This window comes from Python bivittatus, unplaced genomic scaffold (genome assembly GCF_059951505.1).
Source record: "Python bivittatus isolate LINGU-HERP-01145 unplaced genomic scaffold, Pbiv_v1 ctg000580_np1212, whole genome shotgun sequence".
In the NCBI taxonomy this organism is placed as follows: domain Eukaryota; kingdom Metazoa; phylum Chordata; class Lepidosauria; order Squamata; family Pythonidae; genus Python; species Python bivittatus.
In genome coordinates this window covers 23,647,178-23,663,818 of record NW_028277087.1, presented here as the reverse complement: position 1 = coordinate 23,663,818, position 16,641 = coordinate 23,647,178, and the positions used below count along the sequence as shown (strand labels likewise).

Below are 16,641 nucleotides of genomic sequence, written 5' to 3'. Positions count from 1 at the left end.
GCACACCTCTTCCTTGTTCTTTCCACACTGACACACCCAATGACGCTCACAGCTCTGCATCCCAGCTGGAGGAGTGATGTATTACCTCCGCTTACCTGGCCAGGGCTCAAACCGCTGCACCCGCAGTCTCCTCTCTGCCACACCTGCCTTCCCCCTGCTCAGAGCCTCCTCTGCTCCTGGCCAGTCTCATACGGCGTCACGAGACTCTTTGTTGTATTCGCATCTGCTTCCTCCCCCCAAATCCGGCGGCAGGAATAGTCCCCCCTCCGCCATTCGCTTCGACCCCTTCCCCCCGCCGTCTGCCTCTCCCACATCACCACCAGCTCCGCCCGCCCCCCCGCGGTCCGATTCTGCAGCAAGGCTACGGCGCCCCCTTCGCCTTCGCCTCCCTCTCTAGCCGCAATCCCGGCCCGGCTGCTCATCCCCGCAGGGAGGCCTTTGCCCGGGCGGTGCTCCGCCAAGCGACCAGGTGCTGCTTCGGCGGACGGAGGCCTGGAGCATAACCCGAAGGCGGGATCAGCTGTTTCCTGCCCGAGGAGGGGAGCTGGCCTGGACTTCCTTCAGCAGGGAGTCGGGATGGCTGCTTTTCCCGTGAACTCAGCCTCCTCCCGGTTACCTGTCCACCTTACCCTGCCCGCACCAACGACTCCGACTTCCTGCCCTCGGCGCCGCGCCAGGTGGAGAGCGCCCGATCCGAGCCCAGGGTGGCGGCGGCGGCGGGGGCAGCAGCAGCAGCAGCAGCCTCGAGTCTCCTTCAGCCCTCTCGGCTAGGCGCTGCCATTATGCCGTTGCCCACATTCGTTTTTCGGGTTCTCTCCTCTTCTCCTCTCCTTCTCAGCGCCGGGATCCTTCTCGCTGCCAGGGACGACGAAGCAGGCAGCGCCGCCTCCCGCTTTGACTTGCACAGCAGGTTCCAGACGCCAAGGGGCGGCTCTCGGCTTCCCTCCCCTCCCCTTCCCTCGCCCTCCAGCGCCGTTTGCCCAGCCTAATTCTCCCTCGTGGGCAGCTCCGGCAACTAACCGCCAGGTTAGGTCAGGTGACCACGACGGGAAACCTCATGCCGCCAGACTGGGGCGCGCCGGTGCGAGGTGCGAACGCCAGGCCGGCTCGCTTTCCGCTTCTCCCAAGGCTGCTCCGGCGCTCGCTTGCAACTGAGAGAGCCGACTGACTGGAACACCCCGGGGGCGGGATATTCCGCCAGGAGGGGCGGCGGCGGCGGCGGCGGCGGCACCCGGCGTCGCTTCTGGAAAAGACAGCCGGGGTGGGAGCGTTACCGAGGCGGCAGGGGGGCTGGAGGAGGGGGCCGCGCAGTTGGGGGGTTGCAGTTTCCGACGCCGTGGCCGAAGGTGTGCGCCGCCGTGGCCACTGGGAAAATGAGAGGTCCAAATCCAGAGCGACAGGCATACAGGGAAGAAAGCCAACAGATAGGGTTGTTGCTTGAAATATGGGTGCATCGCTTGGGCCTGGGTCCAGCAAGACTCTTAGGTCTCCAGAACATTACCTGGTCAGACTGCTACCTGGATAAGTATTTTCTCTGGGCCAAGTCAGCAGTTCTCAAGCAGAGACTTGGACTAGAACATGGGATAGACTTGAGGCCTACCTAGTCCACGGTTCAGAGCAAGTAGATGAAAGTGGGAAACATTCTCTGCATACAGATGTTCTCCAAAGTGGGGAAGAACACAAAAGTAAAACTCCTTTAGTCTTTAATCTAATTTTGATTCTTTCCCCCCCATAGAGTTCAGATAAGGCCATCTTTTCTGCTGCTGTAACTTATAAAATGTAGAAAACCTGGGGTTAGGCATAGTTTGTTTTATATGCAAACATATTTTTCAATAACGTCACCATTTATATCTTTTGTTAATCAACGTCTGCTGCTATTATTCCTTCATATCCAGTAGAAGAGAATATTGGGTCCCTGAGCTGATCCTGCACTGCTTTTTCTTCTGTTTTCTTCTGTTCATGAACCCTGCTGACCTCAGTAGCACTTATATATGCGTAAAGAAGCCAAGAACCATGCTCTTGATCTGTCAAATATTAACTCAGGATGGGCAATAAGATGCTTGAGAACACCCATTTACTTGCAGAAACTTCTTCAACGTCCATTTAGGCTTGTGGTCCCATTTGACTTTCTAAAAAAACATTTGTTAGAAATTTAGCTGGAAGACTATAATGAAAGCGTCGATCTCCAATATACTTATTGATTTATTTAAAAGATTTATGTGGCCAGCTGCCCATCTCATACAGTATAACCCCAGGTGGCTAACAGCAATCAACCACTATAAACGTAAAACAAATAAAACAAAAACTCCACAGAATTAAAATCATCACACACCAACCAAAGTGCCATAGCACTCCCATACCAAGTACACATGCGTTGGGCTCCACTCTCATGTTGTCCCAGCACCTGGAGGAAGAACCAGGTAGATTTTTATAAGAACTAATGCTATGGGGGGGGGGGGAAGTGCTGGTGCATTTTTTTTTTGTGACTGGTTCTCATTCAGTTTAATGAAAAATAATATGCTTTTGATCAGGCTTGAGGAGCATCAGTTAAGGTGGGGAGCAGTTCACTAACATGCATGGCCTCAAAACTACATCAGGTTTAATGAGCACAAGCTGAGTCAGAAAGGATAGCTACAGTGAGAGCATTTCATTGCTCGAAGTGAAACTCTACTTCTTATGAAATTAGTTTCCTTTATGCTTTGAATATGGCAGACTTCCTAAGAGCACTGACCTTCCCTGAAGAATCTTGACTAGGATTCAGACTGGTTTGGCTTTTGATTTCTGAATACACGAATTTCTCCTCTGTGTGTCTCTAGCCTTGAGTTATGCTATTTGGAATTAATCTTTGGACTACATGGCCATGCTGTGGATTATCTGGACACATTTCATTTGGGTTTCAGACCCTAATAAAATACAGAGACAGCATTGGTCACGCTGATTGTTGATGACCTTTGAGGGTGCCAGGATGGGGATGGTGCAACCATCCTTGAGCTCTCAGCAGCTTTCAGTACAGTTGACCAAAGTATCCTTCTGGACCAGCTTCAGAGATTGGGAGTGGGTGGGGTGGTGTTTCAGCGGTTTACCTCTTTCCTCAGTCATTTCCAGTTAGTGTTGATTGGAGGGGAGAGATCATGCCTGCAGCTCCTCACTTGTAGATGCTGTCCCCCTTCCTGTTTAACATCTAAAAACTTTGTATTTGGATTTTGTAAGCTGCCCACAGTCTATTGGAATAGGCGGCCCTAATACAAATAGTAGTAGTAGTAATAATAATGATGCATATAAAGCCAGAATTAAGAAGACAGCAACAGACAACAAATGCCAGCTCTGCAAAGAAGCTGAAGAAACAGTGGACCATCTAGTTAGCTGCTGCAAGAAGATCGCACAGACGGACTACAAACAACAGGATGACAAAGTAACAACCATGGTGCATTGGAATATCTGCAAGAAATACCACTTGCGTGTAAGCAAGAACTGGTGGGACCACAAAATAGACAAAGTAATAGAAAATGAAGAAGCTAAAGTGCTCTGGGACTTTAGAATTCAAACAGACAAGCACCTGCCACACAACACCCCAGACTTAACAATTGTTGATAAGAAAGACAAAAAAGTCTGAACGGTGGACATTGCAATACCTGGAGACAGCGGAATAGAAGAGAAAGAACTGGAGAAAATCACAAAATACAAAAACCTGCAAATAGAAATAGAACTACTGTGGTAAAAGAATGCAAAGATAGTACCAATAGTAATAGGTGCCTTGGGTGCAATCCCAAAACATCTGGAGCACCACTTGAAGATCGTTGGCATTGACAAAATCACCATCACTCAATTGCAAAAGGCAGCTTTACTGGGAATAGCTTATATCCTGTGACAATATCTTTAACACCATCAAACAAGAACATTTGCCTATCCCAGGTCCTTAGGAAGGACTCAGTAGGTGGATAAAAATGCCAAATCCAGTCTAAACATCTGGCTGACTATGCAACCAACAATAATAATAATGCTTTTGCTGCTTCTAATGCCTAACAGCAACCAAGGTGGCCAAGGAATGGATGTGAGTGTCATTTCTCCATCGGGCTGCAGCCTCTTTATATTCCCATGTTACAAAGAAAGACATTGGGAACATCTCCCGTTGGGCTTTCCTGGATCTTACCAGGAAGAATAATATAAACAGGCAGCTACCCAAATAATATCATCCTCTTCCATTAATAAAGTAATCTCATAATTACCACTAAGAAAATTTCAAAGGAAATTATCCAACATCCTGAGAATAAAGAGAGACATTCTCAGGGGAAATAAACTTGAGAAATTGCACAACATTTTTTTCAAAGTGTTAAAAAGAATATAGCTGGAGCCGCATAGACACTGTTCAAGTGCCTATAATCCAGTGTTTTGCTTGGAAATGTGTCCACCTCAGGAAGGAGACAAAGGTAAACTGGAGTGATGAAGAAAACTTTGGTGGCAAGAAGCAGTGTCCCCAGTTTTTCTTCCAGCTACAGATCCATTTTATGATAGTACCTTCCAGCTACAGATCCATTTTATGATAGTACCTGTGATATACAGTGGTACCTCGGTTCACGAACTTAATTCATTCTGCGACTCTGGTCGCAACCCGAATTGGTCGCGACCCGAATCAAATTTTCCCATAAGGTTCAATGTAAATACGGTTAATCCATTCTGAGCCCTATGAATTTGGTTGCCAACCAATTTTGGTTGCAACCCAAATCAAATTTTCCCATAAGGTTCAATGTAATTACGGTTAATCCGTTCTGAACCATTTTTTTTTTTTTTTTAAACCACAAAAATATGACACAAAGTACAGTATGAAGAGAGAGAACGCTAACCTTGCTCAACGCGACTTCTGGCGTGGAGGACAGGAAGGCGGGTGGGGAGGCGGTTATTGCTTGGAGGGAGAGTCCCCCTCCCTACAGGAAGCCACGACCACGTGTCATGGCAGGGAAAATGGCCGCGGATCCTGTTCGTCACCCAATCCGGCGTTTGCAAACGGAAGCAAAATTTTGCAAAAGGTGCTGTTCGTGACCCGAATTGGTCATGAACAGAAGCATTTGTGACCCGAGGTACCACTGTACTCTTAACATTTCCTAAAGTATTCCCAACCTGCAATATCTTTACTCCTGCTCTAATTTTATCTTTTCTGGATCACAAAAGAGTACTCAACATCCTAGCCAAGCTAATTATATGTGTTTTTATACGAAAAGAATAAAATTTAAGAAATACAGTTTTTAATTAAATCAGTTGTTTACATTTTTCATTGCAAGTACGTTTCTCTGAAATGATGAGGTTAGCATTAAATAATCCGCATCTAAGTATGTGAGCTTTACCATTAAGTTCTCAAGTGAATCAATATTTCTGTTCAGCAAAGTCAGAAATTATTGGATTGTTTTTCCAACCATCCAGAAAAGCTTTCTTTAATGCAAACACAAATAAGGGACCCAGAAAACTCATATATTAAGCATAGGCATTTCATTTACACTGGATGAAAATAAATTACTATGTTCTGCAAAATACTGTAAGTCTACTGCCTAGACTTATATGTATCGGTTGTGAGCATTTTATTCTTTGTATTTTATTGGAAGAGCCATGGTTAGGACAGAGTAGAGCAAAACAGCAACAATGGAAGGGAGAAGGCAAAATTCTCCTCCCTCAAGGTTCTTGTTTAACCACAGCAACAAAGTTGTGATCCTTGGTTGTTTAAGAACTTTTATTTTTACAATGATCCAAATCTGAACCATGTTAATTTCTAACTAAGGATTAATTAAAGCCAGTCCTCCATTATCCATCATGGTGGGGAATTCTCAGAGCCGCAGTTCAATACCCCATATTGGATAAAATTGACCATAGCTCAGATTTGTGTCATCATTTAAGAAATATATGAAGTGATACCTTTGTCATCCTGCTGGTTTAAATCACCTTGATTCATAACTGTTTTAAATTAGTCCACATTGACTGCAGATCTCGAATGTTATTTTATTTTTAACATTCTGCTTTGTGACATCTGATACTAAGAAAACAATTGGTTTGACTGAAGATTATCCAAGTTCAGTAATGGTCTGGACAAAGTTGAGCAACATACATAAAATCTAGTCAATATGGAGGTGCATTTGGTCAATACAAATTCTTGCTTGAAGATTAAGATTTAGTCCTTTCTGTAAGGAGTTACACACTTCCCCTAAAACATCAGGTTGAGCATTTGAGAATGTTGTTTGAACATCTACTGTACAGATCAAGATGTGGGTTTTTTGAGAAAAATTGAATGAGAAAAATTTTCTGGGCAAACATGTTTTGAATTAGCACATTTGTTTCATTATCCATAATCTGCACAAGTATTTAGGCTCTATTTTTAATGTGAAAAAATTAAATCTAGTGTATTTTATGAGGTTAGGACATTAGATTAAAAGAAATTAAAACTTTGATGGAAAAAAATACTAGTATTGGAATGTTGTAAACAGCATTGGGGAACAGACAATGAAATAATATGCAGTTGCAGTGTCCATTTAGCTTATCAGTGTTTTAGAAGAGTCACTTGAAAAACAAACATCATACAACTTTGAAATTACAAAGCTTACCTAAAGTAGAACATTTCTGATCCCTATCCCTGATATCTTTATTTTCAGGGAGCAGCAATAGCAATGAATGCATTTGAACTACAGCTTTATGAGGCTTTCAGGGAAGTCAGGGGTGTCAGACATAGTCAGGAAAAGTCTAATCAAAGTAAATCAGTTAAATTTGGACAAGAAAGGTAGTAAGTCAGAGGTCTTCAAGTGGTACAGTAGACTCAACTGACAAAGATGAGACCCTGTGCTGAAGAGGACAGCAGGAAGTAGGACCTTGGATAGCTCCAAATGAACCTTGCCAGGTGGAACTCTTCCATTATACAGTACCACAAAGCAAGGGTGTTGTCTAAAGGCAGCTGATGCATAGTCTGTTCAGCTCCACATTCTCTGGAGGATTCATGAAGGTTATTATAAAGACCTCCCTTGATTTCTTTTTCACTCTTGTGACAATGGGAAATAAGGCATGAACCTCCATGCAAGACACAAGGGCGCATCCTTTGGGCAGGTGAGCCCTGAATATACTTCCCCTGAGAAAGTAATCTGAACCTCTTTAGTCTTCTGCTGTAATCTGAAAGTTTCAAAAGTTGGAGATCTTGATGTTTACCAGCCATAGCGTTTCCTGCTTTGACTGCAGCTATCTGCCTTGGTTATCTTTCACTGCACTATTCAGTTCAATTTTTTAAGTTGTAGACCAGTACAAGCAGAGTGCTTTGTGAATATATATAAATCTATCTTAATAGATAATAAATGAAATAAAATTTAAGACAAAGTTAAAATACATTAATAAAACAACCTAACTAGGATCTATGTGGGAGGCCCAGGATGCCGTCTATTTAAATTATAAAGTAGACACTAAAATTATATAAAGTATAATAACATCTAAAATTACAAGAAAGTGATAATATCTAAAATTTAAATGAATTACAGTTACATAGTATGTGTTTCACTAGCAGAAAAGTGGCCTGTCAGGGTCCAGCAGATCTTCCGTGCCACTTGTGCTATAACAAAAGGCAGTTTGTCTATGAGCAGCATCTGGGTATAGGCTGAGTCTGAGCAACCAGGATATCTACTAATCAGGGGTAGGATGAATATGGTTCGAATGTCTCCTGCCCTTTACTGTTGCAACGTATTCTATGTGCTATCAAAGATTCAGCTGATGCAAAATGTTGTAAGTAGGCTGCTAACCGATATATACTTTCAAAATCTATAACATCGCCTTTTCCAATCTAGGCACTTTCCAAATGTGTGCACTTCAACACCCAGAATACCCTAGCCAGTAGGGCCACTGCTGAGATTTCTGAGGCTTAAATGAGTACATAGCTGGAGTCATTCTGGTTGAGAAATCTTTATTATATCAGTATGGAAAGACCAAGATTGTTTGCTAGATCTAGGATTTAAAGTTCTAAACAGCATAGAGCTGAATAATCCAAGGGAACCCCCTCTCATAATGAACCTATTCAATTATTAATATCCACAGGAAAGGCCCTCTGAGAGACCTGCTTACCAAGCAAATGGGGAAAGGTTTTCTATTTTGTCATTCCTAACTTGTGGGACACACTCATTTCAGAGTCACAGATAGATTCTAATCTCTTGGAGTTTAGAAAAGTACTTAAAAATCTTTTCAGCCATGCTTTTTAAATTATTTTCAGTGTTCTAATATCTAGAGGTTGGTTTTTACTGGCTTTTATAATTTATTCTTGTTTCTTAAAACCTGTGGAATACTATATTGGTAGTTGCTTAAAAATCTGACTAAATATTCTTTGCAAGCATTCAAATGTATATTCTATGCTTTACCATGGTTTTTAATATTTTTCCAAGTATTCCTTAAAGCACATATATATAAAACCTGCAGCTCATAGACCATAGCTCTTGGAGGCCCAGAAAGAAAACCTGACTCATTCAAAGAATCAACATTAACTGTATGGATGTGTACTATATTTTTGGTTTACAGATAGCCCTCACTTAGCAACCACAATTGGGACCAGCAACTCTGTCAGCTAAGCAAAAAATCATGTTAACTGCAATGAGCTTATGACATCACTTCCCCTTTGGTCATTAATCGAAACATCATGTGACCACAACTTAAAATTTTACTTCCACCTTCTCTAGTAACTCTGCTTGTTGCAAGCCAGTTGCAATGCATACAAATGGAGATCACATGACCATGGGACACTGCAACGGTCATAAATGCACACCAGTTGTGAAGCATCCAAATGGCAATCACGTGACCACAGGATGCTGCGAGGATTGGTCGCAAAGCTTTTTTTTTTTTTACACCATCATAACTGCAAACAGTTGCTAAATGAGGCAGTCAGTAAGCAAGGGCTACCTGTATAGGAAATGTATTGCCAGCCATAGAATTTACTCTGTTTTTTTTCTTTTTAATATACATTGTGATTATGTACATTAAAATTTAAAACTGAATGCTTGAATCTGTTCTAAAGTAGTCTTTTAGAGGCTTGTTCCCAACGATCTTGCTACTGGGACTAGGAAATCCATTCTTCATCCATGCATTTGTGCAGTAGAAAGCTGACAAAAAAATCAAGAACTGATGTAGTTCTTGGTACATTTATTCTTCTTTAAACAATTAGAGTGAGTAATTGTAATTTAAAGTAAATTATGTATTTAAATTTACAAAACTGCACAACTCCTTAGAAGTAATAATTATTGAATATAGCAGGTATAGCATAGGATTGCACTGCATATTAATTAAGTATAACACATCTAAAATCCCAGTCTTACATACATGTAAGCTTTAGTCCCTAAATTAAAAGGTCTTCACAAACTTCAGAAATACCCTGGCAAATCTCCAGGGGTTACCCCCAAGAAAGATTATTCTGTTCTCTTTGCTCTATTTTAACCAATAGAGATACACTTGGTTCACTTGAAAAAGAAAATGGAAGGATAACAGAAATTTTGTACAGATTTTTCCAAAGGCTAAGTTAGCACTGCAGGTTAAAAATGTTAAGCCAAACATGGTTTAGCATGTTGGCCAACTCTACCTCTGGATGTTGCAACAAAGATTCTTAGACTCTCCTGGACTCTGACATGTTCTGATGGGTCAGAAATAGGCAATTTGTAACTTTCCACATGGATACCTCTGGAGCCACTGAACTATGTGGCAAACCATGGTGGTGTGATTTTGATTTCTTTTTTCCACAAATAGACATTAAAACAGATAGGTTAAATCTCTAAGAGGTTTACTACACTTATTTTACTGTGCTGGGAGATTCCAAAAATGGAAAAGAGTTGAAAACATCCTAACTTCTTTCTAACTTTGTATAAGCTATATCTAACTCAGATTGTTAGGTAACTGACTTTCCACCTCTCTTAGGAGGAATGGCATATCACCTTGCATTTTAAAAAGTCAGTAGTTGAGTTTTGCCTTCATCAGCTTTCTCTATTGCCATGATGCTACCAGATAGACAATTCTGATAATTTTCAATTAATTACAGGACCATATTATTTCCAGTGATTATACACAAGAATTAGCTAAGCAGGCTAAACTTCCTCTTAAAATTAAGTTTTCTCCTAATAGCCATATGTCAGAGTCACAAGGAATTTATTTAATAGAGATCAGTAAGATAGTGAATTAACTGGTATATTTGCACAACATGCTTAACCTGATCAGTTAAAGACTTAGTGGTTCTATTAACATAAAGCAATAAACTTGCATAGTTTTAATATTTTAGTTTTTCTACCGACATTGTATTAACCTAGCCTATTTGGTTAGTTTTGGATTTATTGTATTGTTTGAACCCAGATTTTTTTCCCCCAGTAACCAGATTAAGTATATGTTCCCAGACAATGTAATGTTAAGTCTTTATTTATTTATTGAATTTTGGCCACCCAGCTCAATCATAGTAACTCCAGGTGGTGTACAATAAATCAAAAACAAACCAAAATAGAGAAACCCAAACAAATCCTTTCCCCAAACGACCCCTCACTCCTCCTGTTGCAAAGGCCTGCTTGGCTGGTGCTGACTCTTCAGGCCTTGCTCTTTGGAAAATCTGAGTGTAGCTCATGGACCTGTCTGCCCAAATCGATCAGGGCCAGGGTCAATCAGTTCTTTATTGCAGTCATAGACCAATACAAAGACATAGGTTTATAAAACAAGCATAGTCGTACTTAGAATATTAACAACTTGTAATAGCAGGTATATATATTAAAATACACTTATTACCTGTTCAACTCAACAAATGAGATCTAAGATGTAGCCTATGTTGACTATACTAACTATATACAGATTAAAAATATATTAAATGTGAAGTATAGAACTTAAAAGTCTGCATTGTGACTATGCTATATGTAAAAGTATATATAGACAAGATTATAGAAGATTTACTATAGTATACAGGCCATTACAGAGGATAGCCTTTCTTAGCATCTGATCTCTTGATGAGGCGGATCTTCACTGCTGCAGTGCAGAATCTTGCTACCTGCTCTGTTACTATAGGGTGTTCATCTATGAGCAGCAATTTCATGTGCTCATGGTCTGTGCATCTAGGGTATTTAACAATCCATGGCATAATAAATTTAGCACGGGGGTCTTTGTAAAAGGCACACTGCAGGAGGACATGTTCTATAGTTTCAACCTCCCTTGAGTCACATGGGCATAATCTAGCGGCCAGTGGAATTTTTTTATACCTTCCCTCCAAGACAGCAGAGGGGAGGGCATGGCAGCGTGCTAAGGAGAAAGCTCTCCGATGACACGCAATTTCAAGGTGGTCAAGATAGCTAGAGACCGAAACTGTGTATTGGCCAGGGTCAATCAGTATCTGCTCACACTAAAGCAGCCACATCACGGCTGAGAGGTTTTCCCCATCTACTGCCAATCTTACAGAACCAACTTCACCAGAATTATGCCAGGGGTCTGATCTATCAAATTTTAAATTTTAAAAAAGAATGAAGTGCTTCTTTTTATGGGCCTTTGTGAAGTTGATTTAAACATAAGTTCTTCTGGCAGAATATTACTGTTATTTAGATAATAAGTTTAACAGTTGTTTTAAATGTTGTAAGTCATTTGGGGGACTGAGGCTGCATATTTTAGTTAGGATCTTAAATTAGATTGTAATATGTTATTGTATTTATTTCTTGGTGTTGTATTACATTGTTATAGATGCATGAAAGGTCAGCCTACTACTACCACCACTACTACTACTACTACTACTACTACTGTTTGTGGCAGTGTTAGCCACGAAATACTTTAAAGCCATAGTCTTATGCACATTTGGAATAGGACACTATCTGATGTATTTCAGAGACTCTGGTTTAGAATCGTATCTTTCACTTATTCCAGTGGAAGTGTGTCATGTCCTGCTAGACATCACTCATGAAGTCAAACCCAGTAAGAATATGAAAAAGCAGCTATCTAGCCATCCCACTTCTTCACTTGTTAAACATTAGAACTTTTATTTCAAAGTTCTCTTTAAAATAATTGGTCAAGAACAATCCTTGTTAGGGAGATTATTTGTTAACAGTCCAGCATGGCTGATTAATAGAAACTTAAAAGCTGATGATTGGATATCCAAAGAGTGTTAACTATGAATGTAGGAGAAGTTACATTCTCTCTACTGGGGGTGGGGAAAGTTGGCAACCATTTTTCCAGCTTGGGAAAAGAGAAAAAGCTGTGAGCTAAACATACCTTGAAGACACCATCTCTGGGGGAAAAAATGAGATAGTATCTCTGCATGGAGAACTAGCTATTGTTTACTTCTATGTGTTATCTGTTTACATGTGTATAAATCAAATGTAGTCAAACCTCTTAAGCTTTCAGTCATTATCTCCCAAAAGTAGCCAAATTTGTGTTGTGCTACCTGAAATCTCCTAGCCACTTGAAAGAAGGCGTGCAGTAATTAATGCTATGAACCATGATCTTGGAACTGGCCTTGGAGGCTAGTAATTATAATTGTTTATATGATAGGAAAGGGAAAAGGAATAATAATTGGGACATAATCATATTTAATCTAACATAATTGAAATTAAATTAGACAAAATCAAATGTAGGGCTTGGTCCAGCTCTGCCCACTTTCATCCTGGGTATCCCTCTAGCATGCTGTAAAAGGCAAAATGCAATCCTGAAAAAAAAATAGTTCTGCTCCAGCACATCTAAAGGGCTGTACTTATATGAGTAGTGTTTCTTAATTTAATCACAAGATACCCATATACAAATAATCACATCTTTTTCCATCTTTTAAAGAAATCTCATAAAAATGCAGTTGGAAAGACTATGCTTTGTAGAAGCTAAAGCTTCAGTCTCTGTGATGCAACACTTTCTGGGTTTGTAACAGAAGGGTTTGATGGTGTCTTCCTTCTACTGCAATCCTCTCCAGGGAAAGAGATCTTTACCAATAGCATCCAAAGTTCATCTTGGTGTGGGATGAAACAGACTGCAAATCAGGGCAAAGCCACTGAATAATAATCATTATCTATTATCTACCACACACAGCCATCAGTCATAGGTACCTTCTTTTCCCCTAAAGTGAAAGTGGGTGTTTCTCTTTTTAATTTTGTTTTGGTGGGGGAGATCTTTTGGTGCTTTGGTTTTGTTTGGGTTTTTGTATTTCTTAATTAATTAAAGGATTGGCAACATGAAGAGCAAAGAAGAAGCACAAGGGAATCAATGTTTTTAAAAAAGCAGCGTGTGGTATGTTGTATAGTTTGGACTGCATATTTTCTCCATAGATCATCCATACATCTACAGGATATTAAGTATTTATCTTTTTTCTAAATAGCAAAGAGCAATAGTTAGATTCTTGATGGCAGTAATTTGACCTTCTTACATATTCTCCCTGTGGAAAAATCTTAACTTTTCAATCTGTGTGCCCATCTGTTAAAATCAATTTGTGGCCCTGCCTAGCAGGCTTAGCATAAGTGCCTATGAACTTAGGAAATGTGTGCAATATTAAAAGAGTTTAGGCCAATGTTATGTGCCATTTAAAAAACTTAAACAGATCCTGCCTTGTTCTCCAATTGGATTAAAATGGATGTTGGGGAGAGGCAGGTTAACCTGAAGACACTCTCATAGATCGATAACCTATTATACCATCAATTCCTAGGAATATATTATTTATTTATGAACACTGTTTTTATTGTATTTTAATTGGTTTTTATTATTTTTATTGTATACTGCCCAGAGTCGCTCTCTGAGTGAGATGGGCGGTGACTAAATCTGAAATCTGAAATATGTATATGTATATATGTGTATGTGTGTGTGTGTGTATGTGTGTGTGTGTGTGTGTATGTATGTATGTGTATATGTATGTGTGTGTGTATGTATATGTATGTATGTATGTGTGTGTGTGTATATATATATATATATTCTCCTGCATTGGACATTTCCTCAGCTTCACCTCTAAACCCCTGTTACAAACTGGGAGGAGAATATATATTGACCTCATTGGTAGACCCCTTCTTCCATGGGACCCTTTCCACCAAGTAAAAGGATACTATCTTGCCTGTGCAGAAGCTTGAATGTAAATATAATGTAAATTGAATGTAAAAATTCAAGCAAAATTTCTACATGTAAAAAACGGTATATGAGGAAATGGAAAATATGGAAAAGGGAAAGTAACCACCACACACAGGCATAAAACTCCAAATCAAATCGGTATAGCCAGCCTTGCTAATTCATTATTTACTACCTCCTTGAATAACCTCTCGGGTTTTAGTGTACATTCGAAGCTCATTGCAGAGAGTATTTTTGGATAAACATTGTCTTGATCTAATTGGATGTTGATTGGTACGGCTCCTTGCTTCTCCTTTTTTTCACTTTCCTCAGTTTTATAGAATTTGGGATATAATTGAAAACAGCCTCTTTGGGCAAAGTAATACTCAGCCTTTCTAATCAAATTCTCCATCTTTTATATTCTAGGTCTAGCCAGGAAATTGGAAATCTGTTGGTTAAACACACCTTTTTGGGGCAGTGAGTCTGGTACACACCAAGGGAGGTGACCAAAAGCACATTTCTGTCTAGAGAACAACGTTGCCTTCCTGATTTAGAAGTCCCACCCTCAAAGGAAACTAGGATCTGTTCATGTTTACAGATGGGCCAACGTACTAGAAAAACCAATCTGTTTTCAGTTCAGCTCTTCCTCTTTTCCAGGTATAGTTATCTCTCAGAATCTAGCCACATATTTCTATAAAAGTATGTGTGCGTGCATGTGTAAAATCTCAGTTCTCCAATCGTGAATAACTTTAGTGCTTTGAGATGGATTAACTTGCAATGACATTAGTGAAGACTCACTGGTGTTTGTAAGATTTTCATTTAATTATAAATTGCACACAAAGTAGATACAGGTAGTTATCACCAACTGCAATTGGGACTGGCAACTTGGTTGCTAAGGGACATGGTTGTTATGTGCAACAACTTCCAGCTGGCTTCCCCATTGACTTTGCTTGTCGTAAGCTGGCTGTGAAGTTTGCAAATGGTGATCACATGACCATGGGACACTGTGACTGTGGTAAATGTGCATCGGTTGCCAAGCACCTGAATCATGATCATGTGACTGAGGGGACGCTGGGACGGCCACAACTTCAAGAACCAGTTGTAAGTCTCATTACTCAGTGCCATCGTAACTTCAAACAGTCACTGAATGAGCAGTTGGTAAGCTAAGGCTACCTGTATTTACAACTTTATCATCCTGAGTGATAAGATCTGTGATCTGTTCTCTGATTTCCAGAAAGGAGGATACAGGGCCACATCAAGATGCTTCTGAAACTTAGAACTGGTTCTCAACCTGCAGTTTCTTCCTTAGATTTCCTGTTTATACATGTTTGCATATAGTATCCCCTAATGATAGGAAAGAAGGAGGGGAGGGGAGCATTCCTTTCAGTATTCACTGAGGTATAGTAGTACTGCAGGACTGTTATAGTCTTTCTCTGCTTCTAGACTTCTCAAAGGCATGATTTGGCCATTGTGTGACACAGAATGCTTGCCAAGATTACCTTTGGTCTGATCCAACAGATTCTTCCTGTGTCCATCTCTCTATAAAGCTAAAAATTGTAAAGGCAGAAAAAAAAAACTTATTTGCACCTGACCAAAATAAACCTTCCTTTGTTGCCACACCATCACTGATGGGATTAGGCACGCAATATGTAGAAGACTTTCCCAAGTCTCAGCCACCACAACTAAAAATGCTACATCTCTGGTACCCACTAGCTATATTTTTGATCACGAAGTAACTTGAAGATTGTGAATTAAATCAGACACGTTTTTTCTCACAGATCCAAATCTAACTGGTACTCATGTAAGTATAACTGATCTTACAGTAACCCACATAAATTGAATTATTTGCTAGGCTGGAAAAAAAGTTTTATTGAGATAGTCTAACCCCAGCCTATTCAAGTGTGAGTTACCAAAGCCAGCACTTTGAATCACACCCAGAAGCAACTAGTAGGTACTCATTTTATATAGGAGACCACTCTTGATACTTTCCTGCTGCCCACTAGCAGAAGATTGACATAAGAATCTTGTTGGATCAGGCCACAGACCCATTTAGTCCACCATTCTGTATTACCCAGCAGTCAACTGATGTACTTGGAAGTTCATATACAGAATGGAAAGAAATAGACCTCTTCCCAAGAGCCAATAATTAAGGCATGTTGCCTAAAGAAGTAATATATCTATATTAATAGTCATTGGTACTGTGATTCTCCATGAATCTGTCCTTCTAAAACCATCCAAACTGGCTGCCATTACCACAGCTCCTGGCAGAAAATCCCATAATTTAATTATTTGCTGTGTAAGAGAGACAGAGAGAAGTTCCTTCTTTTGGTCTTAAATCTTCCTTTATTTCATTTCAGTAGACAATTCTGAATTGCACAAGAAAAAATAGATCTTTCATGAATTCTGCAGGTCACATTTCCAGGCTCCCTTTAACAAGTGAAATCATGGCTCTTGAATAGTCATCTAAAAACATTAAGGAATCATTGCACAGATCAAGGAAACTCCTCCCTTCCCATTAATGTGTGCATTATCTGGTCCAAATTGGCTGTTGCAATCACTGTTTGATAGTTACAAATGAACTTTCTATATTCCTCCCTCAAATCTCCCCAACCTTCCTGCTTG

General features: G+C 40.2%; 1 protein-coding gene across 7 annotated transcripts in view; it reads right to left on the bottom strand.

Annotated features, from left to right (window-relative positions):
• CEP170B (centrosomal protein 170B) overlaps positions 1-1,212 on the bottom strand; it is a 66,481-nt gene extending 65,269 nt beyond the window's left edge. For 3 of the 7 annotated variants that reach the window (XM_007423945.4, XM_025163932.2, XM_025163933.2), the window contains exon 1: positions 630-1,005. The gene's annotated coding sequence lies outside the window, so the exon portion shown is untranslated. The other 4 variants (XM_025163931.2, XM_025163928.2, XM_088149772.1 and 1 more) reach the window with 3 other exon arrangements.
• Positions 1,213-16,641: the final 15,429 nt, after the last annotated feature.